Consider the following 19,654-nt stretch of genomic DNA (forward strand, 5'->3'; position numbering starts at 1 on the left):
ACCAAAACCAAGTAAACAAATTTAAGTTTTGTGCTGTTTACTTTTTCATGATGCCAACAGATTCTAGCTTCTGCTTGCTTATTCATCTTAGCCTTAATCAACTCTTTCTGTTCACCCACAGTACTAGTTGTACATGGAGGAACCTATATTAACTCCTCTACTAAACATTTGGATTTTTCTTCTCGCAAAACTTCTTCAAGAGAGAATCCTGTGTTCTCAGGTTTTAAAAGCAATGATAATGCTTCAAATTTCTGTACCTAATTTCTCCATGATCAGTGATTGTTTTTACAATATGTACGATATAACCCATTCATTTTACACCATTTACTGGCATAATTTCTACACCTGAATTATTTTAGTGTATTTCAAAAAATAAATTTCATACGGCATTTATTTGCGCTCCTGTATCCAGTAAAAGAAATAAATGATTCCCATAGATCTGTATAGGAATTTAGGTCTCTGTTCAGGTATCCCACTTTCTGTTCTGTTGATCTTCCCACAACAAATTCTCTTCTGCTGCCCTTTGTCTTTACGGAATTCATCTGACTTTTACTTCTTGCTCCTTCTCCAATAGTTCCTTCCTCTTTCTACCCTATACATTTTTCATTGCCCTTATCATCTCGATTTTTGATTCTGTCACCTTTAACTTCTATCTCTACTGGGTCTTCGTGACTGACGGTAACCTTTGCAAAGGTATCTCGTAGTAAGCACTTTTTCCCTTGCATTTAACTAGTCTCTGTTTCGCTCTCATTATAGTTGGCTTCCTTATCTGTATTCCAACATTATAACACTAGACCTTGCGTGAATCTCTATACCTCTTTCTCGAACTCACTCTCTCCTAGAATAAAATCATCAGAATCATAAATTACGTCATCACCTTCCAACCATGTGGAATCCTCAATCATCTGCGCCACTCGCGCCTAGACATTTCGATACAGGTGTCATCTGTTGATGATCAGGTGAACCTTCCATGTTTGCGTGTACATCATTTTCATCTGCTGCGTCACTATTCGATTCCATATTGAATTCTGTTACCAATTCATTATCTCGATTTAAGTTACGGTTTCGACAATCTATTTCCCATCTTGTTATTGCATAAATGCACTGCAGTAAAATTTTCGCAACGTTTTAGGTAATTTTCTGTCACTGTTTTGCAAGTTCGCGTCCTTAAACTTTACCGAAATCTAGCGTGAACACTTTAAGTTACGTCACTGTACAGTCGTCAGTGTACAGTTACGTATTACCAAACTTGCCACAGTAGCCCTCTTTATGCAATAGATGGAATGTTACGTGTAATCGATTACTGGAAAATCCTGTCACAGAAAAGACACTTGCGACCGAACACTCACGACTTACGCAACAGAATTTCAGAAAAATTCTGTCACGTAAAATCACGTGTTACCGAATGTTACACGTAACATAGACTTATGAAATCGAAAATCCTGTCACAGGATAGCCACGTGTCACCGAACCCTCACGATTTTATGTAAATTCAATTTGTGTTTCTAAATTACGATAAATTGCGTGCAATCGCTTCAAATTTCAAATTTGGCAGTTATTATAAAACTGATATTTTTGTGACCATTTGGTCTAGTAAACGTTTGTCGCATTGGTGATATCGTTAAAATTCACCAAACATGCTCCAAATTTTAATACTGAATAACAAAAGCTATTGTTTCACATGATCAGCAATGGCACATGACCTAGGCTGTAGCAGTAAACAAAAATGATTCGCCATATCACTCACTGGAGTACTTTTTCTGCGTATATTTGAGTAAGAACGATATTTGAAGCCATTTTGACTATTTTTAAACCGTGACTGTCTCAAGAAATATGTAAAGGTTTTTTTTTGTTTTTGTTTTTAATTACTGCTACCAGTCACAAACTTTGTTTGTGACCGGTAGCGGTAATTTAAAAACACCTTTACATAAGAACGATATTATAATCACACTTCTTTATAAACTGAACCATGTACCTACATTGATTGTTGTCAAATAATTAAGGCAATTACAAAGAAACATATGGGTGGAGGCTCGATCGTAAAATTCACTCCCTATTACAAAGACACTGCCTTAATCATAGCACTAATACCTTCAATATCTGTTACTGTGAAAACATCCATCAGTTGAACAGCTAAAGTTGCAGGAACAGGAAAAGAGACTATTGTATCTTACCTTTCAAATCCACTGAGAGAAATATTAGGTCGAACTTCCTAAGGCCGCCAAGCTGTGAAGGAGCTTATTTGATTTTAACTGATTTTACAAGTTACTGTGAATTTAAAAGCAAGTTTGTTAATTACACTTTGTACTTAGAATTCTAAGATGTAAGGAGGTCATGTTGATTTTAATGCCATGTTCTGGCAGCCATCTATCAACTGCTTTTCGTAATGAATTACTGAAAATTATTAACTGGATTGTGAACTTCCAATTACGTCAGCAAATTGAAAAGCAAAGAAAACCAGTGCAGAGATACTTGAAATTTCGGTTTAAACAAACTGAATTTTTAGCATTGTATTTTGTATTACTATATTCTGAAAAAATTATTACGAGTCTAAAGATCGTAATTTTTGTACAGTTTATTGCTGTTAATAAATATAAAGATTAGATGATAATATATGAAGGGATTGATCAAAGTAAGGTGTAATCACTGTTACCAACTAACAATAGCTTGCAGATTAATTGTAGTAACACTTTGACTTAACGAATCGGATACTCAGTACACAGAAGTGCTTTACTGAACATAATGAAAGTCTTGCCTTGTCGTGGTTTGCGTAGGAGGAAGCGTGATTGTGTTTGCGAGGCGGTGGTGGACGGTGGTCTTCAACAGCATCTTCATATCTGATAAATCAATACATGCCAAGGAACATGATGATTCCGAGAGTCATTGATCCAGCGGCACCCATGGCTTCCACAGCGTCATAAGTCCGGAAATTCTTGCATCTGCGACCTGATGATTGCCGGGACGGATTAATAGCGTATAAGTGAAGATCCACACCCATTTATTTACGTTCGACGCACTTTTAGCAGCAGAATAATTTTACAGACGCAGCCATAGACAATGATTCTGCGAGGTACAAGCCCTCGTCATTATCTGCTTTCTTTGCTATGACACCACCGAGAGCTAGATTTTGGCGGTATTTATTTTTCTCTTAATTAAAACATACTTTAAACCTTAGGAGTAGAGCAGTCGCTTACAATCTGATAAATAACTGTTACACTGTTTTCATCTTTTTTAGATGCACATACAGAAATTAATACATCTCACCAGTATACAAAGAGATCTCTGTTATACTCTTCCACATACAATATAAAGATTAATCGATCAATATTTGTGTCGAAAGCCATTTTTAAAAAGTTATTGTCTATGTGTATGGTACAGTTGTTCTACTACATACCTAAAAAGCTACTTAATGTTTATCTTGTTTGTGCCCACCTTCTTCTCAAGTAAATTTCTTACATTAAAACAAAAGCCTCCAGTACTATCTTTCAGTAAATAACAAAAGCGAATTATAGAATTCTCTGAACACCAATCTTTATACAGATAGTAGCAGGATATGGCTGTTAAGTACAGAATATAGAATCAAAACACCTTTCAGCATTCTAAATTTCCACTTTTTATTTTATTGAGTAACTAGTTTCGGCGATATATTACGCGATCTTCATGCGCCTTGACCGACGTGTCGGAAGATTCCCAACTCTGATCCAGTCAAACTAGGGGCCAACATTCAACGATTGATATCTGTAGATTTTTGACACGGGGTCTCTGAGTCAGAAATGGATGGGTATCAGTCATTGAATGCTGGCCGCTATTTTCACTGGGCCAGAGGTGGGAATCTTCATACACGTCGGTCAGGGGGCCTGAAGATGGGGTAATATCTAGCCGACACCGGCTGCTCGATAAAATAACAAGTGGAAATTTAGACGGCTGAAAGGTGATTTGATTCCAGAATTACAGAATTTATTACGTCAGGACTGGCGACCATTTTCATTCATTGCCGCTGATTCTGTGTAATGTCTGAAGGCAACTGACATCACAAATGCCTTTCTTCCCCTTTCTTGTCTCCACCCCTCACCTTCATTTTACATCAAATATGATACATTGATTACTAGACTAACTAAATAGACGAAATAGTTACAACATTTCAGAACAGATGGCGTCTACAGACAGCATGTAGAATACACGAGTTACCTCGAGATACATCCGTAAAAGGTGGCACGCAAAACACGAGTAAACTAAGTATCCTTTTGCAATGTGTTAAGAGTGGTAGTTGTGAAAAGCAAAGAACTCTCTCCCACTGGAGGTTTAAATTAGACATAATGTAATTCCTCTAGGTTGAACATTCATGGTGACATATGATATTAAGTGTGGTAGCACTGCGTGCAATACTCTACAGACGGTAAAAAGTTTCAAATTTCTCTCTCTCTCTCTCTCTCTCTCTCTCTGTCTTTCCCCCTTTATGTATGGGTTTTTTCCTTGGTGTGCTGTCGAAAACTGGCTACTTCTGGTTTGAGGAAACACGACGAATCTGCGGCCTAACTTTCATCTTCCTCCAAGTCAAAAGCTTTCTCCGATACTTACGTCTCCGCTGGGCAAGTTAAACTGCCGCAACTTTTAAATTAAACTCCCTAAAAACTAGTCTGCAGGAACTGCAGAAGCTAAATCCAAATCCGAAGAATTTTATTAATTGCTTTCTCTGATGATCAAATATTTTATGGAATAGAAAATGGCAATTTATCAACTAAATACTGTTCAATTAGAGCTATGTCACATAGGTGCTCTTCTTACATAAGTATTTAAACAACTCCGTTATTCTCACACGGAAAACAAGAGACTATAAGAAACATGTGTGTGACGTAACATAGTGATGATAGAAAACGAAAACTAAAAGGGTTAATGACCTAACAGATCTCTTTAAAAAGTCGTCAGAACGTCACAGAAAAGCGAATATGTCATCTTTCTCTTATTTCTCGTTGGGTCAACACAGTTTTCTGCGTGACACTGAAGTCTTACATGCACTGTTACCTTTGCTACTATCGCAGATAGTCACAGGTTTGACAGATATTGTAATTGTACTCCACTGTTAGGAGGTCACTTCTTCCAAACATGTTCATCGCCAGCAATGCAAAACTAGAAGGACGCCGTTATAATACACTCATGTTCAGAAAAAGTAGAACACCTTGAACGACTAAAGGTAGGACATTATACTCACAAGACATGTACATTAGTATGGTTCAAATGGCTCTGAGCACTATGGGACTCAACTGCTGTGGTCATACGTCCCCTAGAACTTAGAACTACTTAAACCTAACTAACCTAAGGACATCACACACATCCACGCCCGAGGCAGGATTCGAACCTGCGACCGTAGCGGTCGTGCGGTTCCAGACTGTAGCGCCTTTAACCGCTCGGCCACTCCGGCCGGCGTACATTTGTATGTTCTGCAGAAACGATTAGTATTTCAGTCACATCGGCTCAGCATGTGTCCAGTTGCCTATTAGACACTAGGTCCGCGATTGGCCCTGACAACTTGTTCAATGCGTGATGGCATCGACGCGTATAAGGTGCGATTGTCATCCTGTGGTATAGCCATCCATGATGCATTCACCTGGTTCCAAAGTCCATCTGTGGTGGCTGGCAATGGATCACAGCGCTACACCTGTCGTTTTACCATACCCCACACCTTTTCGATTGGTGACAAGTCTGGTGATCTCACGGTCCAGGGCAAAAGGCTGACATCCTGTGACACCAGTAAGGCACGCTTCATGCAAAAACATGTGTCATGCATTGTATTGCTGAAAAATGGCGTCTGGGGTTTTGTGCAGAGAGGTTATGACTACAGGATGTCATTCATAAAGGTCACACTGGTCACAGTACACAGGACACGCACCAACTCTGATTTGTTGTTGTACCCAATAGCTCACCACACCATAAGACCTTGAGTTGGCGCTGTATGTCTTGCGCGAATGCAATCACACAAACAAAACTTGAATTCGTCCACAAACATTATGTGATGTCATTCCTGTCCCCAGTGATGTCGTTCCATAGGCCATTGTCGTGTAGCATGATTCTGCGCATATATCAAAGGCAGGCGGAGAAGTGAACGATGCGCACGTAACCAATGCCGTAATAAACGGCGACAGACTGTCACCCCTGATAGTGTACGATGTATTACACTGTTCCACTGTTGTGCCAGAGCCGGGGAGGACGCAGTTCTGTCTTGCAATGCCATTTGGATGGGGTGTCGATCGTCTTGCGAGATGGTCTGTGTAGTGCGACCTGACCCAGACTTATTTAGTGTTCTGCAGCCTTCCGTGAACCATTCTGCACACACCCGTTGCACTACTGAAACACTTCGTCCCACACGAGCAGCAATTTCGCGGATGCATGTATACATTCTCTCAGGTCAATAATGCACCATCTTTCAAACTCACTGATTTGACGGTACGGTTCACGTACACGTCCGTGAGGCATCCTGCACGTCTGCTGAAGTCACACTCGTCCATTAACTTCGGTTGACAGCAATAACGAGTGCCGCAGGCACATTTTACTGGTAGGTGGTGTTGCACCGTGATATCGATGTTGACCTTGAACCTGCAGGCCGACATGGTTCAAATGCTAATCATTTCTGCAGAAGATACTAATGTACAAGTACGTGTCCTGTGAATATGAACGTCTTATCTCTGATCATTGAAGGTGTTCTATTTTTTCTGAACATGAGTGTAGTTTTCATTCATTCATTCACTCTTGCCATGAGGTTCAGCAAGCTGCATAACATTTTTATTGCAGAATGCTCATGAGTAAGAAAGTAATGAATTTTTAAAGGACTTCTGTGTTTTGTCTGTAACTGACAAATGATACGTTATTTACTATACAAAATTCAGACGTAATCTTACAGACCAACATGCGAGCTCAAATATGAAAGATTTGCGATTTATTAGCCATGTTCGAACGTAAGTAGGACTGTCAGGCCAACTTAGCAGCCAATTTCAGAACACCGAAATTGCTAAAACGGGAAGTAGTTGTCACTCCCTCATCCAAACGTAAATCTGAACTTGAATGAGAAAGGGAAAAGAGTGACCATAGATTCCTCTCTTGTTAAGCTCTATTATTTCACACTGTCCGTCACACTGCATAAATGTCATCAACCAGTTATAACAGAGTGTAAATAAAATATGCAAAAGAACACTGGAATTCAATTAATTTTACTACTCATGAACGATTTACAGCTAACTGAAACGAGTACAGTTTTGTATGTGTGCACAAATTTGCTGCTCCATGCTGACATGCTCGACAGATTTCATGTACGATATGGAAACCAAGCGCTATGAGTGACTTTCTACTTACTTTTCTAACCACAAATGAACAGTTCCTAAATAAACACGAAATTTCGTTTCTACCACCAAATTACACTACTGGCCATTAAAATTGCTACACCAAGAAGAATTGCAAATGATAAACGGTTATTCATTGGACAAATATTTTATACTAGAACTGACATGTGATTACATTCTCACGCAATTTGGGTGCATAGATCCTGAGAAATCAGTACCCAGAACAACCACCTCTGGCCGTAATAACGGCCTTGATACGCCTGGGCATTGAGTCAAACAGAGCTTGGATGGCGTGTACAGGTACAGCTGCCCATGCAGCATCAACACGATACCACAGTTCATCAAGAGTAGTGACTGGCGTATTGTGACGAGCCAGTTGCTCGGCCAGTTGGTGAGAGATCTGGAGAATGTGCTGGCCAGGGCAGCAGTCGAACATTTTCTGTATCCAGAAAGACCCGTACGGGACCTGAAACATGCGGTCGTGCATTATCCTGCTGAACTGTAGGGTTTCGCGAGGATCGAATGAAGGGTAGAGTCACGGGTCATAAAACATCTGAAATGTAACGTCCACTGTTCAAAGGGCCGTCAATGCGAACAAGAGGTGACCGAGACGAGTAACCAATGGCACCCCATACCATCACGCCGGGTGATACGCCAGTATGGCGGTGACGAATACACGCTTCCAATATGCGTTCACCGCGATGTCGCCAAACACGGATGCGACCATCATGATGCTGTAAACAGAACCTGGATTCATACGAAAAAATGACGTTTTGCCATTCGTGCACTCAGGTTCGTCGTTGAGTACACCGTCGCAGGCGCTCCTGTCTGTGATGCAGAGTCAACGGTAACCGCAGCCATGGTCTCCGAGCTGATAGTCCATGCTGCAGCAAACGTCGTCGAACTGTTCGTGCCGATGGTTGTTGTCTTGCAAACGTCCCCATCTGTTAAGCCAGGGATCGACACGTGGCTGCACAGTCCACTACAGCCATGCGAATAAGATGCCTGTCATCTCGACTGCTAGTGATACGTGGCCGTTGGGATCCAGCACGGAGTTCCGTGTTACCCTTCTGAACCCACCGATTCCATATTCTGCTAGCAGTCATTGGATCTCGACCAACGCGAGCACCACTGTCGCGATACGATAAACTACAATCGCGATAGGCTACAATCCGACCTTTATCAACGTCGGAAACGTGATGGTACGCATTTCTCCTCCCTACACGAGGCGTCACAACAACGTTTCACCAGGCAACGCCGGTCAAATCATGAGATATCGGTTGGAAACATTCCTCATGTCAGCACGTTGTAGGTGTCGCCATCGCGCCAACCTTGTGTGAATGCTCTGAAAAGCTAATCATTTGCATATCACAGCATCTGTCGTTCAAAGGTGATGACTGGGTGTTGTGTGATGTCCTAAGTTTAGTTAGGTTTAAGTAGTTCTAAGTTCTAGGGGACTGATGACCATAGATGTTAAGTCTCATAGTGCTCAGAACCATTTTTTGTCGTTTAAATTTCGCGTCTGTAGCACGGCATGTTCGTGGTGTAGCAATTTTAATGGCCAGTAGTGTATAAAAAATGTAACATGTTCATTCTTTCTTTCTGGGAAGCGTTTAGTGTAACTGAGGATAAGTCTTTCATCAAGATTCATGATAATATAGGATGATTATAAATTGTGGAGTTCGTTTAATCCATCAGACAGAGTAGCGGATAACATTGAAAAAGTGGCAGAAAAAGAAATATGTGGTGCTTTACAGAAAGGTTAAGCAAGAAGTGCTTTGACAATGTCGTAGGAACGTAACAACCATTCATGATAATACCTCGTCTGCTCCATGGAACAGTGACTGACTAATTTACATGGTCTTAGCTAGTGCACATTATAGTATAACTACGTGTAAATTCACATTTTGTGATGTGGCCATAGCAGGGGGCTAACTACAATAAGGAGCAATTTCGCTCATAGAGTTCCCCTAAGCAACTAGAAGACAGATGGATTACTGAGAACTGTATACAACTGGTCGCTCAGAACAGCGGAACAAAATAGGTATTTCAAAAAAGTACACTGTTTCTGGAGAGTACTTCGCTACTCTTTTACGCTAAGCATCAACTACTAGCACTTAATACGTAGCCTACTCGTCACTTATATGAGGCTAGAATCCTAACTGAACACAGGGCTTCAACGTGACCGATCATAAATGTGGTAATGGATGTTCATTAGCTCCGTGTTGGTAACCATTTATATAGTGCTGATTTTGTTAAATTAGGCACCACATTAGAAAGCTCGTATTTATGCTACAACTAGCTACACGTCCGCATTCCGCAACGGAAGTTTAAGAAAGGCCTTTTTATAACGTCAATTTTTAGGGCTCCGTACCCTTATAGGATCAATTAGTCAAATACAAACGAAACCTATCAAAAGAAGGTAAGCAATTTCGTTAAGTTTTAATACACAAGGCGAAATCAGTAAGTATGTACATCTTAGCCAACTCACTTCAGTGCTAGTTTCTATTCGTAAAGATAAGATCAGGGCACTTAATTCTGTCACCAATGTAATCTTCCAAAGATACTTCTATCAGTGGGGTAAAAAAAACTAACAGTGCCATCTATTGGTTCTTTGGTGTACTACACCATCACTTAGATAAACACCCGAGCTGCAAACTAAGCTCACTCCTAAAACTTCAAATAACGATATCATTCTTTTTTTTCGTGATCCAATTTCGATGAAATAGAGTCTCCATGCTGCCACAAGATATGCTCAAGTTACCTGTGAAAACGCCTTTCTCTTCCTCGTGATGACTGGGTGTTGTGTGATGTCCTTAGGTTAGTTAGGTTTAAGTAGTTCTAAGTTCTAGGGGACTGATGACCGTCCGCAGCTCGTGGTCGTGCGGTAGATGTCTACAGACGTTAAAGTAACCTCTGGCGTGCCACAGGGGAGTGTTATGAGACCATTGCTTTTCACAATATATATAAATGACCTAGTAGATAGTGTCAGAAGTTCCATGCAGCTTTTCGCGGATGATGCTGTAGTATACAGAGAAGTTGCAGCATTAGAAAATTGTAGCAAAATTCAGGAAGATCTGCAGCGGATAGGCACTTGGTGTAGGGAGTGGCAACTGACCCTTAACATAGACAAATGTAATGTATTGCGAATACATAGAAAGAAGGATCCTTTATTGTATGATTATATGATAGCGGAACAGACACTGGTAGCAGTTACTTCTGTAAAATATCTGGGAGTATGCGTGCGGAACGATTTGAAGTGGAATGATCATATAAAACTAATTGTTGGTAAGGCGGGTACCAGGTTGAGATTCATTGGGAGAGTGCTTAGAAAATGTAGTCCATCAACAAAGGAGGTGGCTTACAAAACACTCGTTCGACCTATACTTGAGTATTGCTCATCAGTGTGGGATCCGTACCAGATCAGGTTGACGGAGGAGATAGAGAAGATCCAAAGAAGAGCGGCGCGTTTCGTCACAGGGTTATTTGGTAACCGTGATAGCGTTACGGAGATGTTTAATAAACTCAAGTGGCAGACTCTGCAAGAGAGGCGCTCTGCATCGCGGTGTAGCTTGCTCGCCAGGTTTTGAGAGGGTGCGTTTCTGGATGAGGTATCGAATATATTGCTTCCCCCTACTTTTACCTCCCGAGGAGATCACGAATGTAAAATTGGAGAGATTCGAGCGCGCACAGATGCTTTCAGACAGTCGTTCTTCCCGCGAACCATACGCGACTGGAACAGAAAAGGGAGGTAATGACAGTGGCACGTAAAGTGCCCTCCGCCACACACCGTTGGGTGGCTTGCAGAGTATAAATGTAGAAATGTAGATGTAGATGTAGCGTTCTCGCTTCCCACACCCGGGTTCCCGGGTTCGATTCCCGGTGGGGTCAGGGATTTTCTCTGCCTCGTGATGACTGGGTGTTGTGTGATGTCCTTGGGTTAGTTAGGTTTAAGTATTTCTAAGTTCTAGGGGACTGATGACCGTAGATGTTAAGTCCCATAGTGCTCAGAGCCATTTGAACTGATGACCATAGATGTTAAGTCCCATAGTGCTCAGAGCAATTTGAACCATTTTTTTTTTTAACGCTATTGTAATTAGTTTACTAACTTTGGAGGTTAGACAGACACTACAGTTTTACAGTGCTATTATTACTATTGATGTAGATGGTTTTAGATAGACTCGTCCTAAGTAGATAAATTGGCCGTACATGGGATCTGAACCCCTCCACCATCCACCACACCTATAAATCCCTCATCCGCCCTATCCTCTGCTACACCCACCCTGCCTGGATATCTGCTCCTCTTACCTTTTACAAGTCCCTTCAAATCCTTGAACGCCATGCTCTTCGCCTCGCCTATCGCATCTGTCTCCCCTCCCCCACGCGGATCCTGTACGACCTTTTTCCGTTCCCCCACCTCCACCTTTTCCTCGAATGGATACGGATCCTCTACACCTCCCATAAACACGATCCTCCTCACCCACTTGTCTCTCCCATCTTCTCCCACCCCCATCCACTGCCGCACCTGTATTTCTACGTCCCAGCTGCTCTCCATCTCTCCACTCTCCTTACCCTCTCCCAAGGTGGCTTCCGCCAGCTTCCCCTCCCTGATGGTGCCCTCCTCCCCTCCATCTACTCCTCCTATCACCTTTGATCCCCCCCCCCTCCCGCTTCCTGTTTTATTTTTTCTCAGGGCACCCTCTCTCCCTTCTCTCTCCCTTCCTTCCCTCCTCCCTTCCTCCCCCCTCCTCCCCCGGGCTTCCCCTACCACCCCATACCTTCATTCCTCCCCCCATCTCCCCTCCCATTGGCATCTCTGCTTTCCCCTCTCCCTCCCCCTCCACCTTCTTCCCCTCTTGGCAGGTCCCTGGACTCGCACACGTTAAGTGGACATTCGTGCACCGGAGATCATCGCCATCGGTTTCGTGTGTGTCGTTGTGTTTGTGCCTCAGTGTTTCCCACCACCCACGCTCCATTGTTCACGTGTCGTCTCCATCATCAGTGTCCGTGTTCAGTGCTAACAGTTTCTTTGGTTGTCTTCGCGTGTGAACGGCTTTGTGTTTTTCATTACTGTGTCTACTGTTTTTTGTCCCCCACTATGTTCTGTATATTCTGTGTCTCCATTGTTTTTCTTTTGTAAAACCTGTGGCTGAAGAGCAGCGTACTGTGCTGCTGCCAGCCCCAGCCCATCTTATGTAAGGTGTTAAATAACAATAAAGGAAAAAAAATAAGTAGTTAATTTATTTAGGTAACCTTTCTTTCGTACTGACCAACTAAGAGTATATAATATCTACAGCTCCCTTTCTTTCTCTGTTGTTTCTGTTTTTACAGTTCTCCTTTATCCTCTGTCCATGTTGTCTTTCCCTTCCTTATGTCCGTGCTGTTCCCAACTAATTATTTCTTATGCCTTGAAAGCCTTCCAGATTTGGTGTTCTATTCTTACAAAGGCTTTGTTTCCAATATTTCTAATTGTTTGATGTTCTTTCCTTTGAGTTAATATCTTACTTCTGTAATACATGCTATTGTTAATTTCTTTCCAGAAAGACAGGAATATTATCATTGTTAGGCTGTTCTCATTCATTCTCTAGAAGAGTTCAAAGAATATTAATATTTGCTGCGCCACGAATAAGAACAGGCGTGGATTTGGGGAATTCCTGTAAATCTTGCGCACGTATGGCTGGAAGGTAGTAGTTAAGGGATCTATTGGCACATCAGATGGCAGGCACGGGCGATGTTCATGTTCTGCAAACGATTCTGCGAGACAAGCTTACGACACCGCTCGCAGGCTATAAGTTAATACCCGGTGGGCACTGTATACAATTGTGAAGCAATCAGGGCAGAAAAACTCGAGCTTCGGAAAAGTGGATGATACGACTTGTGAGGTAACCGGGAGGGTTTTCGTCTTCTGGCTACACTTACAGGCCCAGCTGTTATGACGTTGTCACAGAACACATTGTATTGGCCAGAAGGATCACTCAGGGTATTATATCTTCAAAATATAACATTTTTAAATGGCACACTCAATCCACAGCTTTTGCGGCCCTTGGCCAGATTAATAGAGTCCCAGCAAGGGGGAATTTAAATGGAACAAATGTGACAGCATGTACACCACTTCCAGGAAGAACAGGAGCCCAATTATTACTGGTGAGCGTATCGACCACCAGTTGTGGCGTGTTTCTAACAGGCTTTTGCGTACTGTACTTCTGGGTAAGACGCAAGAGGGCACAGGCTCTGGCTGTGCCAACACACCAGTTACCAGTAAAATTGTTGACCGGCATTAGTGAGGGATGCAATTAGGTTGAAGGTCTTAGTTATTGTCTAAGGGTATGATAAGGGATACATAAAAACAAACAAATTCCACCCGAACAGGCAATGAAGGCCCAACAGTACTGACCGACTGCCGCGTCATCCTCAGCCCACAGGTACCTCCGGATGCGGTCGTGGAGAGGCATATAGTCAAGACACCGCTCTCCTGGCCGTATGTCAGTTTGCGAGACCGGAGCTGCTACTTCTCAATCAAGCAGCTCCTCAGTTTGCCTCACATGGGCTGAGTACCCTCCACTTGCCAAAAGCGCTCGGCAGGCCGGATGGTCAACCATCCAAGTGCTCGCAAAGCCCGACAGCTCTTGACTTCGGTGATCTGAGGGGAACTGGTGTTACCACTGTGGCAAGGCCGTTGGCATGAAGGATAGATGGTAATAGTAATATGTGAGCGGAAGTCCTGTACGGTAAATTCGGGAGATTGTCTTGAATGTGTAAATTATTAGAGTTACGTAATTGAGTGGCAGCACCATGTTAAAGATTCGGGACGAATCTTCTCGGAAGGGACAAGGTATGCTGCGCCACGAATAAGTACAGGCGTGGATTTGGGGAATTCTTGTAAATCTCGCACAGCTATGTCTGGAAGGCAGTAGTTAGTGGACCATTTGGCACATCGGGCGGCAGGAGCGACCGATTTTCATATTTTGCAAACGATTCTGCGATGCAGATTTACGACACCGCTCGTAGGCTAATAAGGCACAGCCCGGCAGTCACTGTTTACAAATGTGAAGTAATCAGGGCAGCATAGGGCACTGACGTGCTGTGAAGAACCCATACGTTGCAGTTACAACAGCGCATAGTGACCTGTGTGTAGGGGCCGAAGCGGGCTGAGGAAAGCTGACGTTGAAATTAACAAAGAGCACTCCACTGGTCCCCTCCAGAGGAACTACGTTAGAGGCATAGGGAAAAGACGCATAAATAAGCAAGCCCGGAGGCTCAAAGCAAGCAGTCGTGTCGCCATTTTGTCCGCTTCTAGAACCAGAGAGAATGATGATTGTCTAAGTTGCAAGCCAACCACGACGACCTTTTGGTGATGGATATCGGCGGCCAACCGGCCCTCTGAAGCTACCTCCAACCTCCGCTGCATGGACGCGTCACTGCTTTGGCGGTACGTCTCGCACCTTGGTGCTACACCGACGCGAGGAGCCAGAGGGCTGCTGGCCTCCGCTCTCTGAGTGGCATCGTCCGGCGGACTGCAAGCTGCCGTCCGCAGGGCGGGGCGAATTCCCTGCCTCCCGGGCGCAGAACTGTCTGCGGGCACTGAACAAGCTGCCTTGGGCGGACGGTCGGAGCTGCTAAAGATGACTACAACGACGGCGGTCGGCTGCCTCGCCTCGGCGCTCTACATGGGGTGCATGAGTCGCGCTTGATGGAGCAGTCAGATGTGTTCCGGGCCACGGGCACTGTTGACGCACGCGGCGGCCACTTAGCCGTGGCGTGAATAGGGCCGCTACGTCTGCAATGCTGGGCGACTGGACGCCGACGCTGAGTTCAGCGGAATGCACATTGTCTGCCATGGATGTAACGACATCAATGCCACACTTGCCTGTAGGTCTCTGCACGCTTCATTGTGAGTCATCCCTCCCCCTAAAACCTTACCTCGCAGTCGTTCTGACATATTACAACCCTTGAGCTCAGGGTGTTGTAATAATTCGGCGTCAGGAAGTGGTCGTTTGGCTTTCCAACACAATACGTTGCGTCGGAAAGTGTCCGTCCACGCCCAGCACTACGTCTTGATGAGAGATTTGGTTTTGGTGAGCGGTGAGTGAGGCAGTGGTACTTGAAGTAGGTGGGTAGTGCCATCTCGGCACAGTGTCGTGCGGTGTGTTATTTATATTACTTTTATGTTTGCTCTCGTTGTCAGAGTTAGTTGTGTGACATAGGGTACAAGATGTTTAGAGTTACTTTTGTGAAGTCACAGGCACCCGTGGACTTATCTTTGCTTAGACGTAATGGTGGATGTGATAAATTAGTGCCAGTGAGGTGTCCAGTTTGCAGTTTGTCTGGGCACGAGGTGTCGCATACAAAAGCTGTGGCAGCTGTTTGTTCTGCATGTAGGTTCAAATGGTTCAAATGGCTCTGAGCACTATGCGACTTAACTTCTGAGGTCATCAGTCGCCTAGAACTTAGAACTAATTAAACCTAACTAACCTAAGGACATCACACACATCCATGCCCGAGGCAGGATTCGAACCTGCGACCGTAGCGGTCGCTCGGCTCCAGGCTGTAGCGCCTAGAACCGCACGGCCACGCCGGCCGGCTCTGCATGTAGGCATACTGGTCATGTCGCTAGTAGTTATACTGAGTGTGGATGGGCGATGATTCGCAGGAGGAATTAATTTCTGTTTACAAATTTTGTGTAGGCTACAGTTTAATGTGAGTTTGTGTATTGTCTTGTTTAAAAAGTCGACTGCTTTGAAGTGGAAGTAGAGTACGCAAAATATTGGAAATACATGCTGCTGCTGTAGATGCTGTTGCTGCTTTAACTGCGCAAGTGAAAGCGTTAACAGAGGAGTTTGAGAACATGAAGGGGAGAAATTGCGAGCTTAATCGTGATTAGTAGCTCGTGAGGAGAGTCATGATCAGTTGCAGTCGGAGTTTCGGGAAAGTGCCTTCTGCTCCGTATGTCCTGGCAGTGGTCGCACGTTAAGGATATTAGGGACGCCGAAGCGTATGTTGTCTACCACGAGACATTCAGTAAAGCACATACGTTACAGGAGTGGACCGCGGAATTGTGCATGTGGTACAAAAACAGAACAGTGCGCGACTTTTTCGGGACATTACGTTGTCGATGCAGCGCAAAGAGTCTGTGGAAGTTTTCATGGATAAAATCCGTAAGCTAAATGCAAAGATATATTTGTTTTTCTGGTCTTCATTCCGAAGACTGGTTTGATGCAGCTCTCCATGCTACTCTATCCTGTGCAAGCTTCTTCATCTCCGAGTACCTACTGCAACCTACACCCTTCTGAATCTGTTTGGTGTATTCATCTCTTGGTCTCCCTCTTCGATTTGTATCCTCCGCGCTGCCCACCTATACTAAATTGGTGATCCGTTGATACCTCAGAATATGTCCTACCAACCGATCTCTTCTTCTAGTTAAGTTGTGCCACAAATTTCTCTTCTTCCCAATTATATTCAGAACCTCCTCATTAGTTATGTGATCTACCCATCTAATCTTCAGCATTCTTCTGTAGCACCACATTTCGAAAGCTTCTATTCTGTTTTTGTCTAAACTATTTATTGTCCACGTTTCACTTCCATACATGGCTATACTCCATACAAATACTTTCAGAAGAGACTTCCTGACACTTAAATCTATACTCGATGTTAACAAATTTCTCTTCTTCAGAAACGCTTTCCTTCCCATTGCCAGCCTACATTTTATATCCTCTCTACTTCGACCGTCATCAGTTACTTTCCTCACCAAATAGCAAAACTCATTTACTACTTTAAGCGTCTCATTTCCTAATCTAATAACCGCAGCATCATCCATTATCCTTGTTTTGCTTTTGTTGATGTTCATCTTATGTCCTCCTTTCAAGACACTGTCCATTCCGTCCAGCTGCTCTTCCAGGTCCTTTGCTGTCTCTGACAGAATTACAATGTCATCGGCGAACCTCAAAGTTTTAATTTCTTCTCCAATGATTTTAATTCCTACTCCGAATTTTTCTTTCGTTTCCTTTACTGCTTGCTCAATATACAGATTGAATAACATCGGGGATAGTCTACAAACCTGTCTCACTCCCACCCCAACCACTGCTTCCCTTTCATGTCCCTCGACTCTTATAACAGCCATCTGCTTTCTGTACAAATTACAAATAGCCTTTCGCTCCCTGTATTCTACCCCTGTCACATTCAGAATTTGAAAGAGAGTATTCCAGTCTACATTGTGAAAAGATTTCTCTAAGTCTACAAACGCTAGAAATGTAGGTTTGCCTTTCCCTAATCTATTTTCTAAGATAAGTCATAGGGGCAGTACTGCCTCACGTGTTCTTACATTTCTACGTAATCCAAACTGTTCTTCCCCGAGGTTGGCTTCTACCAGTTTTTCCATTCGTCTGTAAAGAATTCGTGTTAGTATTTTGCAGCCGTGGCTTATTAAACTGATATTTCGGTAATTTTCACATCTGTCAACACCTACTTTCTTTGGGATTGGAATTATTATATTCTTCTTGAAGTCTGAGGGTATTTCACCTGCCTCATACATCTTGCTCACCAGATGGTAGAGTTTTATCAGGGCTGGCTCTCCCAAGGCTATCAGTACTTCTAATGGAATGTTGTCTACTCCCGGGGCCTTGTTTCGACTTAGGTCTTTCAGTGCTCTGTCAAACTCTTCACGCAGTATCATATCTCCTATTTCATCTTCATCTACATCCTCTTCCATTTCCATAATATTGTCCTCAAGAACATCGCCCTTGTATAGACCCTCTATATACTCCTTCCACCTCTCTGTTTTCCCTTCTTTGCTTAGAACTGGGTTTCCATCTCAGCTCTTGATATTCATGCAAGTGGTTCTCTTTTCTCCAAAGGTCTCTTTAATTTTCCTGTAGACAGTATCTATCTTACCCCTAGTGATATGCGCACCTACATCGTTACATTTGTTCTCTAGCCATCCCTGCTTAGCCATTTTGCACTTCCTGTCGATGTCATTTTGGTACGTTTGTATTCCTTTTTGCCTGGTTCATTTACTGCATTTTTGTATTTTCTCGTTTCATCAATTAAATTCAGTATCTCTTCTGTTACCCAAGGACTTCTATTAGCCCTCGTCTTTTTACCTACTTGATCCTCTGCTGCCTTCAATATTTGATCTCTCAAAGCTACCCATTCTTCTTCTACTGTATTTCTTTCCCCCATTCTTGTTAATCGTTCCCTAATGCTCTCCCTGAAACTCTCTACAACCTCTGGTTCTGTCAGTTTATCCAGGCCCCATCTCCTTAAATTCCCACCTTTTTGCAGTTTATTTAGTTTTATTCTACAGTTCATAACCAATAGATTGTGGTTGGGGTCGACATCTGCCACTGGAAATGTCTTACAATTTAAAACCTGGTTCCTAAATCTTTGTCTTACCATTATATAATGTATCTGAAACCTGTCAGTATCTCCAGACTTCTTCCATGTATACAACCTACTTTTATGATTCTTCAACCAAGTGTCAGCTATGATTAAGTTATGCTCTGTGCAAAATTCTACCAGGCGGCTTCCTCTTTCATTCCTTACCCCCATTCCATATTCACCTACTACGTTTCCTTCTCTTCCTTTTCCTACAGCGAATTCCAGTCACCCACGGCTATTAAATTTTCGTCTCCCTTCACCATCTGAATAATTTCTCTTATCTTATCATACATTTCATCAATCTCTTCGTCATCTGCACAGCTAGTTGGCATATAAACTTGTCCTACTGTGGTAGGCGTGGGCTTCGTGTTTATCATGGCCACAATAATGCGTTCACTGTGCTGTTTGTAGTAGCTTACCCGCATTCCTATTTTTTATTCATTATTAAACCTAATCCTTCATTACCCCTATTTGATTTTGTATTTATAGCCTTGTATTCACCTGACCAGAAGTCTTGTTCCTCCTGCCACCGAACTTCACTAATTCCCACTATATCTAACTTTAACCTATACATTTCCATTTTTAAATTTTCTAACCTACTTGCCCGATTACGGGATCTGACATTCCACGCTCCGATCCGTAGAACGCCAGTTTTCTTTCTCCCGATAACAACGTCCTCCTTAGTAGTCCCCGCCCGGAGATCCGAATGGGGGACTATTTTACCTCCGGAATATTTTACCCAAGAGGACGCCATCATCATTTAATCATACAGTAAAGCTGCATGCCCTCGGGAAAAATTACTGCTGTAGTTTCCCCTTGCTTTCAGCCGTTCGCAGTGCCAGCACAGAAAGCCGTTTTGGTTAGTGTTACAAGGCCAGATCAGTCAATCATCCAGACTGTTGCCCCTGAAACTACTAAAAAGGCTGCTGCCCCTCTTCAGGAACCACACG

Source organism: Schistocerca americana, chromosome X (assembly GCF_021461395.2).
Source record: "Schistocerca americana isolate TAMUIC-IGC-003095 chromosome X, iqSchAmer2.1, whole genome shotgun sequence".
NCBI lineage: Eukaryota > Metazoa > Arthropoda > Insecta > Orthoptera > Acrididae > Schistocerca > Schistocerca americana.